General features: G+C 33.9%; 1 pseudogene; it reads right to left on the reverse strand.

The window, feature by feature from the left end:
* Positions 1-10,881: 10,881 nt before the first annotated feature.
* LOC133195773 (putative nuclease HARBI1) lies at positions 10,882-13,277 on the reverse strand (annotated as a pseudogene).
* Between the last annotated feature and the right edge of the window lie 1,299 nt (positions 13,278-14,576).

Consider the following 14,576-nt stretch of genomic DNA (forward strand, 5'->3'; position numbering starts at 1 on the left):
GCAAATTCAAAAAAAAAAAAAAAAAAAATACTGTAGAAGCACAAATTTTCATGGGAATAAATGTTTTCATCTTATGATTTCATCTGCATAAATTTTGTTGTTTTGAAAGTTACCTTACTCATATATAATCATATAAAAAATTTGTGTGGGATTTTTGTTGATAATTGTAAACAACGAAATACCGGTAAATGAAATTTAACCCCCAACATATATTTTGCTTTTACAGTATGTTTGAGAAACATATAACACCCCCCCCCCCACATGTGGAAATATCAAAATAGGGAACTACTTTAAAAATTCCAATATGGAAAAAAAATTCAATATCAACAAGTAAGTGACAAACATTATAATAACACTGATCTCTATCGGACTTGAATATCATTAAAGATAATTTACTTCTTAGGGGGTACAAGTGAACAAAATCTGATGTCTGTAAAGCAAATGGTTCTCAAGACAGTAATTTGAAAATTCTTCCTATATCATTTGATCTTTGATCATAAAATTAACAGGGGTCATCAACTTCACAGGGGGAAGCTGTGTACCAAATTTGTCCAAAAATGTTATAAAACATTATTAGCAATTGAGACAGAGCATGAGAGATAAAACTCCCTCAGCACCAATACATCAGAACCTGGAGCTATTTCAATTTTTTTTTTTTTTTTTTTTTTTTTTTATGAAAACTTACTTTTTTTTATAGTAAGGTAACTTCCTTCTGTCATTGATACAGAGTCTCTGTATAAATTTTTGATACCTCAAGCAAAGAGCCAATTTTTTTTTTTCATCTGTCATTGATATAGAGTCTCTGTATACATTTTTGATATCTCAAGCAAAGAGCATTTTTTTTTATATTAGTGTGTTTAATTAATGAATGACCCTTTTGACCAAAAAATTAAAAGGGGTCACCAACCTTCATTGGATGGTTAATCAAATCTCCAAAAAAGTTGAGGTAGTTGCTAATCTCTTTAACACTTTTTAAAATATAAAACACAATTCAAATATAGTTGAAAAAGGAGAAGTAAAAATGCATGCTATACATCATTACTTGAAACCCTTCACATTTTTCAGTTGGTCACTTTCCATGGAAGTAAATACAAAGTGACCTTATAATTCTTAGAATGCCTGTCTATAATTTCTGTGCAAATAAAACAAATATAATAACAAAATAATAGGATTTTTTTTTTTTGCAATATACTTAAATTTAACAACCTGAATGCATCCTCCGGGGTATGTAAAGAATAAGTAAGTAACTAAAATGAAATATTTATCAAAGGTTACCAAGCTTTTCATAGTATTGCTGGACTGAGAAATATTAAAATGCTGGTTCATTAATTTCTATACCTGATTATGGGGTAGTTCTAGAATAACAGAAACAGCTATGTGTAAACATTCTATATGTTCCTGAGCCCCCCCCCCCCCCCCAAAATTCCATCACTTTAATCATTGCATTGTGCTAAGTGATTAAAGCATTTTCAAAAACTTTTGAAATTAAAGCTAAAATTTCAACACTTGTATGCTGTGTAAAGATCCTCAAGAAGAACAAATTTATTTCTTAACTATTGGAAATTAGAGTGCACTGTGCATCACATTTAAAACAGCAGAAGAAAGTACCAGTATTCACGGCATTTCTCTCCACTGGAAATAGGGCAATTAACACTACACATATATTCAATAAAATACTCTATTGTACTACGAGATCAATAATTTTGTTGTCATGGTGTAAGGAGACCCATGAATTTGTGTCCTGAAAGTGTTAAATTTCAAGCTCACTAATATATTTATTCTAAATGTTCTTCAACCATAAAAATCCTCCTGCAAAAATTTCTCCTACAAACCACAAAAATTTAACACCACGAAAATATGTAATTATACAGTGCTATCTGGCATAGGGGACTTATATTTGATTCTAAGTGTGGGGAAGGGGGTGGCTGATAATATCTTTTTCTTACCTGTGAAGGACAAATTATTTATTTTCAGAATGAAAAACAAACTGCAGAATTCTAAAACTCTATTTTTTCATATGGGTCTTCTCAAATCTTCAAAACAACACACTGAAAATCTTGAATAAAGGCCAAAAGTCACCTTTTTTTGGAAATATGAGTCATCTCTTTTTTCTTGACATTCAATAAAATAATAACAACTGATGTTTTTTTTCTTGTACTCTTATCTTAATTATAATACGTTTGTACTCAACTGTAAATAATGTTATTCAAACATTTTTAAAAAAAGATAATTTATAAAATACCATCTAAAAATGAAATGCATTGTGTATCTTTTTAAAAATGCCATATCTGAAAAGGGACAATTTCTTTTCTCAATTTGGAAAGAAGAAAATCGAGTTCATCTCTTCAAAACGTGAATAAAATTGATCAATGCAGCAGTGTTTGACCTGATGCAGTGGTGTCCGAGAAACTATAGATCAATTCTTTTTGGACTAAATGCATGTTTATATTTTCTATTTCTATTACCTGCACATGCGCGAGTTCAAATCTGGATCATTGTTTTAAATTGTAAATACTGAGGAAAGTAATCATACAGATGACACAAGGACATACTACACAGGAGTTGATTTACCAATATTTATTATTTTTTTGTATTTATTTATTCAGACATTTTAACACCAGCCACTATGCTTTTCAAGCATTAGATGAAAATTAGAAGATACTGCAAAATATTCTCAGCATGTGCCAAAAACTTTTTTCAGCACAAGCCCAGTTGGGCAAGCACGGCAAAATTTTACTAGCCCAAATCACTTTAAACTAACCAGGTAAGCCTTTCCAAGAGTGTGAAATATAAAAGGACAGGTTTGTTTCACTCCTTTAGATTAAATCAACAAAGCTCATTATTTAATTTCAAAAATTAAATTTCTATGAACCCCCTGTTCTGTCATTTTATTGCCAATATGTTCTATTTCCACCATGGAAGAGTTACAGTTCTTAGTGTGCTCTTCTGTGAAAAAGTTGGAAAATGTACAAATCTCGCAGGATTTCAGGGACAATCATAACAACATTTAAACAGTAAGTTGAATGTCGATGAAAAAATGCATAACAAACATGCAAATGAGACACTGTATTGTTGTGGACTTAACATGCATAAGAAGTAGAAACAACGTCAATTTTTTCACCACAGGAAGTTGTTGACAAGACTTAGTGTTGACGGTTCGTCTCTAAATACAATGTACATGCCTCCAAAATGTCATAATGTTTATCAATGGATGATAATTTCTAGGCTTTCGCAATCTCACATATGCCTATTAGTTCTTCTATTCTTTAACTAAAATGACAAATTCATTAGACATTCAAAATTGGATTGAGATGGGCATGTTTTGTATTCTCTGCTATGTCATTGTTTTCCCAGTTAGACGACTAAACGTGCCTCTTATTTGAAGAGTTCCAGTAATGGAAATAGAAAGTATTATTTGATCATGAAATAAAACTGTTCTGTTTTACACAATGATGCAGTCCGATGCACCATAAACATGTCATCACAAGATGTCCGAAGATAACCAAGTCATGGCCAACTGCCTACCAATCAAACTCTTAGGTGTGTTTTAATTCAGAGTGTTTCTTGCAGTCAGTGAGTGTCTGTCTCAACTTTTTGTTCCCATTCATTAGCCATATCAACATGGCGACCTTAAATAACAAAATCTAAATAAACGAACATGGACACAAAGATAGGAAGTGGAAAATTTCAATAAGAAAATAAATCTTTTTTGACAAATATTTAAAATACTGAGATGGAAATGGATAAATGCAACTGAAAATTCTACTAGTCTGATTGGGCTTGTGCTGACCTGCATTCTACTAGGCCTACCAAATTTTTACCAGTGTTTGGGCTTCAGTCCAGTGTTTTTGGCACACACTGTATTCCATATTAGTAAAACACCTGTGTGTACTGTACAGGACACTGGATGGCTGATTTCAGCAAGCTTAACTTTCTATAAACATGCATGCAATTTTATTGAAACATTTATCTAAAATGGAATTTGAAAAAAATCACAACACTTTCAAGTTTATTCATCCTCTTTATTACTTTGAGAGTTTCGCAAGCATCATATGTCGAAGCAACTGTTTTGCAAGTTTATTCATCCTCTTTATTACTTTGAGAGTTTCGCAAGCATCATATGTCGAAGCAACTGTTTTGCAAAAGTAATGCTGCATATAAACCTCAGCTTATAACTGCTGCATTGCAAAACTGCAAAAACCTTAAACTCCATATCTCATCTCAATTTTAATTGTCTTAAGTAGTCGAGCAAGACAAATATATCATTGTTTCCTTTAAGACAAGACCATGCCATTCATGTGCATTCCTCCACAGAATTCGTAAATTACCTAACTACAGATCTGTGCCAAAAGTGAAGATAATTTTATTTTTTCTCTAAATATTTTATTGAAAACCACGTATAGTTAAATCACTGGCAAATGGTAGGGCTGAAACGATTCACCGAAATATCGATATTGTTCAATATTACTGCTCGGTTCATTGTTCGATTCACTATCTCGATTTTCAGTTCAGTACGTTGTTTTTATAATTGGGTTTGGTAACTCCTCAAAACAGATCGGGTTCGACCTCATTTTAATAGTTTGACACACACGAGAGAGAAAATGGCCTCGGAGAAAGTTTCAGAGCAGGCTGCCACTGCTAGTATTGACACGAATGAAGTGCTCTTTTAATCAACAGAAGCACAAGCAGTACTCTTTATAATATCACCACCTTTTACTTGCCTTTTGAAATCTGAATATATATATGTTTTCTTAAACCTTATGACTTGTTTCTTTTTTTTTTAATGTATCGTATTGAAAAAATTGAATTGTGGCACAAGTATCGCGATACGTACCGTATCGTGGAGGGGGCGTATCGTTTCAGCCCTAGCAAATGGTCAGATTTTGTCCAATTTCAATATTTCTTTCAGTACTTAAACCAGAAAATGTGTACTTATTTTTTCTAAAAGATCATTACATATTTAACTTTTAGAAAAAGATAGTTGCATTTACATCAGTTCTAAAATTCAAGATCAATGTTGACTACATAATTCATTGTGCGTATATAACTTAAATTTTCATGTTGCACTTAAATTACAATATTTTTTTAAATATTGATGCTGATCAGATAAAAACTTCTTTTTTTTTTTCATCAAATATAACAATTTCTTGGATTCTTGAGAAATTTGTGGTAAAATCTGTCAAGAAATGTAGTCATTCCAGTGATTTTACAAAATGTTGTTTACAATGAAATATATTGAGAAAAAATAAAATTATCATCACTTTTGGCACACATCTGTATACTACACAGATGAACATTAAAAAATAAAACCTTAACTCACCACAGCTGGGTAACTATCAGAGGCACTTGTTTCCATAATAAATGTTTACTCCATAGTATACAATGACCGTATCAAATTCCAAATTAAATACAATATATCCCTTCTAAAAGCTCTGAATGAAAATGCAGTAGTAAACTGTTCAATACCATTTTATCATATGAAAAATTGTATATAAAACAATAAATGGCATGCCTGTCTGTATCTTTCTTTTTAAATAATCGCTGTAAACACGTTTTACACGCTGCGTACATGTAACAGTCTATCAGGATTTTGATTGTCTGAAAGACTTTTTTAAAATTACATCGGAAAATTCATGAAATGAAAAATATATTTTAGTAAACTGCAATATTCAAATTTTAAACTCATCGCTTTCTATATTTTTTTTTTCTGTCCGAGATAAGTACATAGCAATTCGTAGTCTGAAACGTATTCTTACTGATTTTGGAGCGTTTCCAAATATCCATAAAAAAATCGGAGCTCGGTAATATCTACTTCCTCGTCATGATTATCTCGAATAAATACAAGAATATAAGAACACACAGTGTATTTTTCTTTCATCAGTGAACAGATAACATTACCTTGGGAAAAACAAAACTATTTCAACTCTATCGATCAAACCAAAATTAAGCAGACAATATGCTCCTTGCTTCTCTTCCAATATGGCGTGTAACAAAGAACCTCGTTTTGATATTCGAAATATCGAACCCGATCCAAATATTTATATTCTTCTTAATGTATTATATTTGTGACTTACAGATTAATTTATCGTTTTTTCCCAAATACATTAATTAAAAAGACATCAATCAATGTCATATTTACATATTTTAAAGTCTCTTTCGTGCATAAATCTAAAAGATATTCCTATGACAATATGTCAAACTTTAACTCATTGAATTATTATGAATTATTGTGGCCCCACCCTAACCCTAGGAGTCATCAAATGAACAAACTTGAATCTACACTAACTGAGGATGCTTTCACATTAGTATAACTCATAATGACCCTACTGTTAAGCAGAAGAAGATTTTATTTAATTTTCCCCCTTAAATATATTATGTCCTATGTAAAACTTCGACCCCCAATGTGGCCCCACCCTGCCCCCAGGGATCAAGATTTGAACAAATTTCGATCTGCACCACCTGAGGATGCATCCATATCAATATGACTAATCATAACTTTGCTGTTCTTGAGAAGAAGATTTTTGAAGATTTTTTTCTATATATTCCTATGTAAAACTTTGATCCCCCATTGTGGCCCCACCCGACCCCCGGGGGTCATGATTTGAACAAACTTGAATCTACACTATGTAATGAAGGTTTCCCATAAGTTTCAACTTTTCTGGCCCAATAGTTCTTGAGAAGAAGATTTTTAAAAGAAGACACCAAATTTTCACTTATTCTTAATTATCTCCCCTTGGAAGAGGGCATGGCCCTTCATTTGAACAAACTTGAACCCCCTTCACCCAAGGATGCTTTGTGGCAAGTTTGGTTGAAAATGGCCCAGTGGTTCTGGAGAAGAAGTCGAAAATGTGAAAAGTTTACAGACGGACGGACGGACGGACAGACGGACAGACGGACTACGGACAAAATGTGATCGGAAAAGCTCACTTGAGCTTTCAGCTCAGGTGAGCTAAAAAAACGTGTGTGTGTTAACAGCTAAACCGCTTAAATTTTATCTGCGTTTTCTAAAATTGAAACATTTCAGGACCATGGTACACATAGGAAGGGACATCGCCCATCCGATTTTAATTAACATGTTTAAGATTTTTAAATAAAAAATTCACACATAAAATTTGGATTAAGATTATGCACCCATCCCCATAAGGTTTGCTCTCATTTTGAAAAAAAAAGACTTTGTACACGTTAAATTCACATGATATATATATAAATTTATCTGACTACGAATACAATAAATAAATAAATAAATAAATAAATAAATGAAAATAATAACCATTGCTGATTTTTTCTCTCTTTTTATACTTACAGCTCCTAACCACTGTGAGGCAAATAAAAAAATGAACAGCAATTCAAACGATTCAAATTTGATACAATACATCATATTGACAAATTTATGTCAATTTTGCTGCAATTACTATAACAAGTCGTCCAAATTTTGATGACTTATCCTCTCTGATTTAAACAAATTGCCAACATGAAGTCGTCATGTATAATATATTGCAATAATATCTGCGATGCGTTGCAATAATGTCTGCGATATTCAATTAGGCGGCAAAATTTGTACGCATTTTTTTAGTGCGACATTGATAAATTCAACTTTGATAAATAAAAGTGTGTAAGTCGTCCAAAACATCTCAAAAAGTATCATTCATTAGAGATTGGTGTCATAAATAAATTGCCAAACTTTGAAGCAATTGTATTTGACAATATAATTATAACAATATATCGCGTTCTAACGCAACAACACGAGGCGGTTATACGTTTCCGTACATTAGCGTTCACACGGAGCTGATGCGAAGTAATTTAATGCGCAGTAAACTAATTCGAATTAAACTAATTCGAATTAAACTCTCCGTGTGAACAGGGCATTATATCTGCAATCAGCAAATTTTTAAAAAGAGGGATATTTTATTTAGCTGATCCATGTTTGGAGAATGGGAGGGGGAGGGGGGTAGAACTCATAAAAAAGTATGAGCTTTTTATGATAAAGTTTGGGTCTATGATTTGATAATTTAAACCATTAATATATAGTGTACGTTGTCACGGACTCCGTCACTTTGTGGGGAGGGGGGGGGGCTAAAATATTTTAAATATTCTGTTAACTAAAATGCATAATTATGTGTATACTCGATTATTTGTTTGTTTTTTATTATTACAAATTCGGAGAGGTGTTTTTCTTAAACCTATTCTTCCTAACTCCCCCCCCCCCCCAAACAAAAAAACCCAAACATTATAATACACGTTAACAAACGTGAAAACTGAGGAAAAAATATATAAAAGAGAAATAAAATTATTATAATTATTATGAAGGACCGACTAACTCGTTAACCCGTAAGATACAAGTATGTTTAATGAGTTACTCATTCTGAAAATTTCGGTAAAATTGAAAGGTATGCAAAGTCCTGTGATTGGAGTCAGCATGCAGTTGCCAATTCGTAACAAGATAATTCAGAGAATCTCTGTCCCCTGCTTAAGGAAAAAAGAAGAGCATGCTCAGATTGGGGGGTGGGTCGACCCCCCTCCCCCCGCATTTGCAGAATTATTAAATGTATGTACTGAAGCAAATGAAAAAAAAAATCCAATATGGATATATAGATTTGATAGCGTATTCTTTAAAATGTGTACAGAGGATTCTTTTTATCTAAAATATTTATCACACTGTAATAATGATTTTATGAGAAAGTTTGTACACGCCATACGTCATAACTTCTTCATTTCATTCAGTAAATCAAAAAAAAAAAAAAAAAAAAAAAAAAAACAGGATCATCCGGGATTTGAACCCGGGGCATCTCACATCCTAAGCGAGAATCATACCCCTAGACCATTGAGGAACTTTACTTTCCACTGAATTAAATGCAAACAGTAGGTCACATATACATGTTTATATCACGTTCTACATTGTCAAAATTTTACACAACACATAGTGTCTAGTTTAGCCTTCACTAAACTTTTGACCTTAAAATCAATAGGCGTCTTCTCTAGGCCATAGGGAGTTTCATGTAAAATTCATTGCAAAAGCTCAAAGGCTTCTTGAGATATCGCGTGGAAATGAAAGTGTTACAGACAGACAGAAATACAAACAGACGGACGTATGGACGACAGAGAGACCGAAATAAATATTCCCCACTTTCAGCCAAAACAACGGGCTATTACAAATTCAATACATTGTTTGTTAATCTTGTTCTCGCTACATATAATTTCTGACATTCTCACAAGAGTTGCATTTTGTAAAAAAAAAAAAATTATTTTTTTATTTACTTTTGAGAGAGTAATTTAAAAAATGATTGAAATACACAAGCTGCATAAATTACATAACATATCTATCATTCACCGTTCTATTTATATAAAATAAAATAGAGACAACTCTCTTTGAGATAGGACTCTGGGGCACCAGACAGGCTATTGTTCTTTTTACAACAACACCCCCCCCCCCAAAAAAAATCTATATCTAGAGATAATACATTAATGCAATTTCCATAAATTTTTATTCTATAATGTAATGAAGATATTTATCATACTTATTCAGGAAGTGGACCACCAAGAGAAGAACAATGAAACTAGTAAAAAAAAAACAATGGTCAAACATGAAGCAACGAGGTAGGTAATCATTAATTATTTCTTAAGTCTGCAAAAATTTGATAATATTTTTTGGCATATACCGGTATGTTACACACCTAAAGGGAGAAAGATGGGTTAATAAAAAATAAATAGAATGGAAATGGGGTGGGGGATACAAACTTACCTGTGGTTACATCTTTAATATGAGCTTTCAGACATAATCAAGAACTTTTAGCATTATATCATACTTGATTTTATTATATTCAATTATTGCCATTTTTGCAGCTAAAAAAAGTGAATAGTTAGGGAAGTATCCTGTAACAGGTGGAGGTCCAAAGCCTCCCTCTCCCTCCCCAATAGATAAGGCTGTGCTCTCACTCCTATCTGGAAGACCCTCCCTGGAGGTTGTTGAGGTAGGTTTAGAAACATCTACACAAAACATCCCATATTTATGTCAACCAGGTAAACAGAATCTTAATGGAAATTAAAATAAATAAATAAAATGTATTTGTATTAATTTTGCTAAATAAGCCAATAATACACTGACATTGCGAATTTATGTTCATACATATAGAGATGTATTATATATTTAATACCAAGAAAAAGAATTTCTATCAACATTTCGTTATGTCAAACTTGGAACAACAGTCCGTGAACAACACAGAGATGAACGTAGACGAACCAGGACCATCAAGCTGCAGCACAGCACAGTCCACTACTCTCCAGACAGAGACATATCCTAAAGATACATCCAAAACAAGAAGAAAAAAAACATTAATGACATGTATGTAGAGGTTTTATTTGCTGAGAAAGAAAAACTGAAGTTAGAAATGGAATATATCAACTAAAAATGAAGAAAGGGTCATCAGAAATTGAGCTAAGAGAAATGAAAAAAAATTCTCTGATGACATCAAGTTGTCTGTCTCTTTCACAGTTTACAAAACTGTGAATAAATTCAATGTTGAAAATTTTAAAGTTGAAGCAAATTCTCATCTGATCAGACCTGATAGGAGAACAAATGCTTTGAACATGATGACTAATAAAAAAATAATGAACTTAAAGAATTTCAGTTTTACATGTGTAAGCACTTTTATGGGGTAGCAGTTTTATTTTATTGTAAATATATGGGCCTAGATTTGATGTCTTATTGGATATACAGTATGTTAATTTATTTTCATGTTTTAATAGATTTCCATGTTAATCACTCTCATTATTTATCAATTGTTATTGTATGTATTTAAGAATGGCATCATGAAAACAACACATTAATTATTGTAATAAGCATTTGAATTCTTTTGAATTGTTGGCTTTAGAAAATATAGAGAATTGTACTCACTTTCAGAAGTAATTCAAGGCCATGTGGTCACGTACAGTTTTGCCATCACCTCCCAAGTCTTCCGCCTCATCCCACTCATCATTTACGATGATGTCCGCATTTGGCAAAATGTCTCCTCGCATAATACCAATATTGTGTAAGACACAAGAGGCAATGATGGCAACACAGGCCCTCTGGGGTGATACTCGTAATTCAGTGAGAATCTACGCTTAATGATGCCGAATGTCTGCTCTATCAACACTCTTGTCCTACAGTGGGCAGTATTAAACAACTGCATATGAATCTCATATGGGTTCAGGTATGGCGTCATCAGGTAGGGTTTAAGGGCATACCCTGAATCAAAATATTCCTTGTATGTGTTCTGCAGTGGGAATTAAGTGAATTTCTATTACGATGTTAAATTTAATTATTTTTTTCCTTGAGTGATTTACAAAAAAGGTAAAAAATTATATGCTTGTCATTAACTTACATTGTTTTTACAGTCAAGGTATATGACCTTTAGCTACAGGGTTCGAAATTAACTTTTGTAAGCACTAGTCCGTACGGACTAGTGACTTCCAGTTTTCACTAGTCCGTAAAGCATTTGACTAGTCCACCCTTTGTCTTATGATAATGATAACATACCCGTGATAAACCTTCTTTGTAACTTTAAATCCCCCCCCCCCCCCCATCTACCTTTATGAGATAAAATTATTATTTTTGAATATAAAATTAAATTCTGATTCATCTGTTGCTACAGAAAAAAAAATGCAAGGTATCAAACATATAAATATTTTTTTGATTACATCAGTAGAAAAACATACTTAGTAGTGATATACTTAAAAAAAATTCCCCAGAAATGTCAATGAACGGAGTATCAAAAAGTGTCAATAAACAATTAAAACAATGAATAAATATTTTTATGAATTGATTGTATCACTGAGTGAGAAAAAAATGGAGAAAAAGGTTGGTTGACATTTTTGGGGCATTGCTGGTATTAGTCTTACCCCTGACCTAATTATGTCCGTAATATTACCTTGAAAACTGTGATCTGTATGTGATTAAATAATTTTTTAATGATGTTTATCGCATTTGTATCCTTACAAATCATCTGTGATCATTTACCCGATGTGTTGCAACAATAACTTGATTATGACTTTTTATTGCTTGAGGATACGATGTATCATTATATACATATATGTATATGTTACGATTTTGGGAACTTGCAGGCTGTAAAAACAGCTTTAAAACATAGGAAATTTTCAACACGTATACTATTTAAATAATTTAGGACGATTTTGTGAATGTCAATAATAATGCATTGCAATTAGCCTCTTTCTGACGGCCACCTTCTCGTGAAAATCTGTCGTTTTAATTTTTTGGCAAAATCGTCCCTGGTAATGCTAGCAACTTCAGCTCTCTAAAGCTTGTTATTGTTTACATCGTTTTAATGATAAAACTGTAGACACTTTTGCTTAAACAGGCATTCATTTGAAAGAAAGCATTGAGGAAAAAATTCTAAGATTAAATTTATAGTCGGATTTGTCACTAGTCCGTACGGACTAGTGCTACATGAACTTGACTAGTCCGACACAATTTTTACTAGTCTCGGACTTACGGACATGAGCTAATTTCGAACCCTGAGCTAGCATGTTTCTACATACAGAGTTTTCTTATAACTATAGCAGGATTCCTACTCTTAAAAATATTCGGAAGCATATAAATTAAGATTTTCAAAATATATTTTTTCCAAAACAGGAACAGATTGTCAATGAATGATTTTTTAAATCTCAAATGAAAATGATAGCTGAAATAAAAAAAAAAAATAAAATAAATCATTCACTGAGAAATACAAAGCTGCAATTCTCAGACAAGAATCAATGAGAAATTGATAGTCAAAACAAGGTACCATTTTCAAATTCTCTATATAATGCAGACTCTTTAAAAATTCTGGAATCATGGACTGATCCTGGCCATTTAGCCACAACATTTGTGATTGAAAAATCAGGGCGACATATATATCATCTGCAATAAAATAATAGATATCATGGTTCTTGAATCAATTGTCATATCTAAGGACAAATTCTTAATGAAATTTACAAAGAGTCACAGCTACAAATATAGCTACTAGTATACGACAAGTAGTACCGGTACATCTTATGTATGCAAGGACCTGTATAGCTATAAGGACTTCATTTAAAAAATAGAAAATTTAGAATCATTAAACTGCATTATTTGGAGTATCAAGAAAATTGATCATCTAAACTGTTTGAGATTTGAGAGGAAAGAAACTAAAACAGTTCCACACAAACTCTGGTTCCTCCAGAATAGCTGCAACAGGTGGTATTAGCGAACACGCCAGCATTGATCCTCCTTGGACTCCGGAACACAGGACATCGTCTGACATCTGGACCAAACAGTCACTGAAATTTAACTTAAGAGTACAAACATGTATTTACCCCCGCTCAGAGAACGAGGAGCATGAAAACCCGAATTAAACGGTGACAGACACACGCCATGCTCTTTCTCCATAGCCAAGACCTGACCTCGCAGCCAGGGCAACTCTGGTGGCAGCCCCCACTGTTGGAGAATCTGATTCGCAAGCCTGCTTCATCTCGGCACATTTTCTTTTACCTTCCTTTAAAGAAGTTGAGGACTCGAACCGAAATCGGTCTGGGCACTCACGGCGGAAATGCCCAGGCCGATGGCATTTAAAGCATAGACCAGACCGTCGTCGACGCTTGCGTGATTTTAGGAAAGAACTCCCATGCTTGCCTTGAGAGATCTTTTGCTCATTGCTGCATACTGACTTATTATGAGAACTTAGATTTGACTTCGGCGAGTTCTGGCGGCTACAGGTTTCATAGGACGTCCCTTGTGGAGCTGGTTTGGGAGACCTTGACCGCTTCGTACCTGATAATTGACTGTCTAACGAGACAGCGCACGCCTCTATGCTGAGGGATAAGGGGTTGGCGGCTTAGCTGACAAGTCTTAACAAGCCGAACAGCTTCATCTAAATTTACAGGAGGACTGTCAGCCCATTGCGAACCGCAGGACTGCCTGCTCTTGAAGCACTTGTCCCGGGACTCTCGCCCCTAGAGCACGTTGCACGGTCTCCACGACACGATCACTCCACTGCTCTAAACTCTTCTCGGCCCTCTGGGTCATCGAGTTATACTCAACCTGTGAGGCAACTTGCAGTTTGCCCTTCCCAAACCGCTGATCAAACCGGGACACTATTCCGCCAAAAGTCATATCCTCACCACGCGAGGAGAGAAGGTGAAAATATCTGCGTGCAGGTCCCTCTACATAGATGCTAAGAGCTAACAGACTGTCATCATCGTTCCACCCGTAATATCTAGCCAGTCCTAAACGTAGCATAGAAGAAATCAGCTCAAATCTACCAGTGTTCTTTAAACTCTTAAACTCTGCTGGGATATTTCGCCCATACCATAATGTGTCACTATGAGATGATCCCAAGAGTCTTCCAGGGGTTCCTAGAGAAGTATTTTCTCTACCGCATGGTGTTGGAAATAAGACATTACTCTCTTTTTGCCCAAACTCCACAGCTGGACTCCCCAAACTGACAACTGGCACAGCCTCAATTCCTGTCTGACCCCTAAGATACATCTATCCCGAGGCAGAACATGGGTGACTCTGAGTCTCGGGAATTGCCTACTTGTATGTGCATATGGGTACAGTCTAC

Source organism: Saccostrea echinata, unplaced genomic scaffold (genome assembly GCF_033153115.1).
Source record: "Saccostrea echinata isolate AGI-Se365-2 ecotype Australia unplaced genomic scaffold, CSIRO_AGI_Sech_v1 ptg000001l, whole genome shotgun sequence".
Taxonomy (NCBI): Eukaryota; Metazoa; Mollusca; class Bivalvia; order Ostreida; family Ostreidae; genus Saccostrea; species Saccostrea echinata.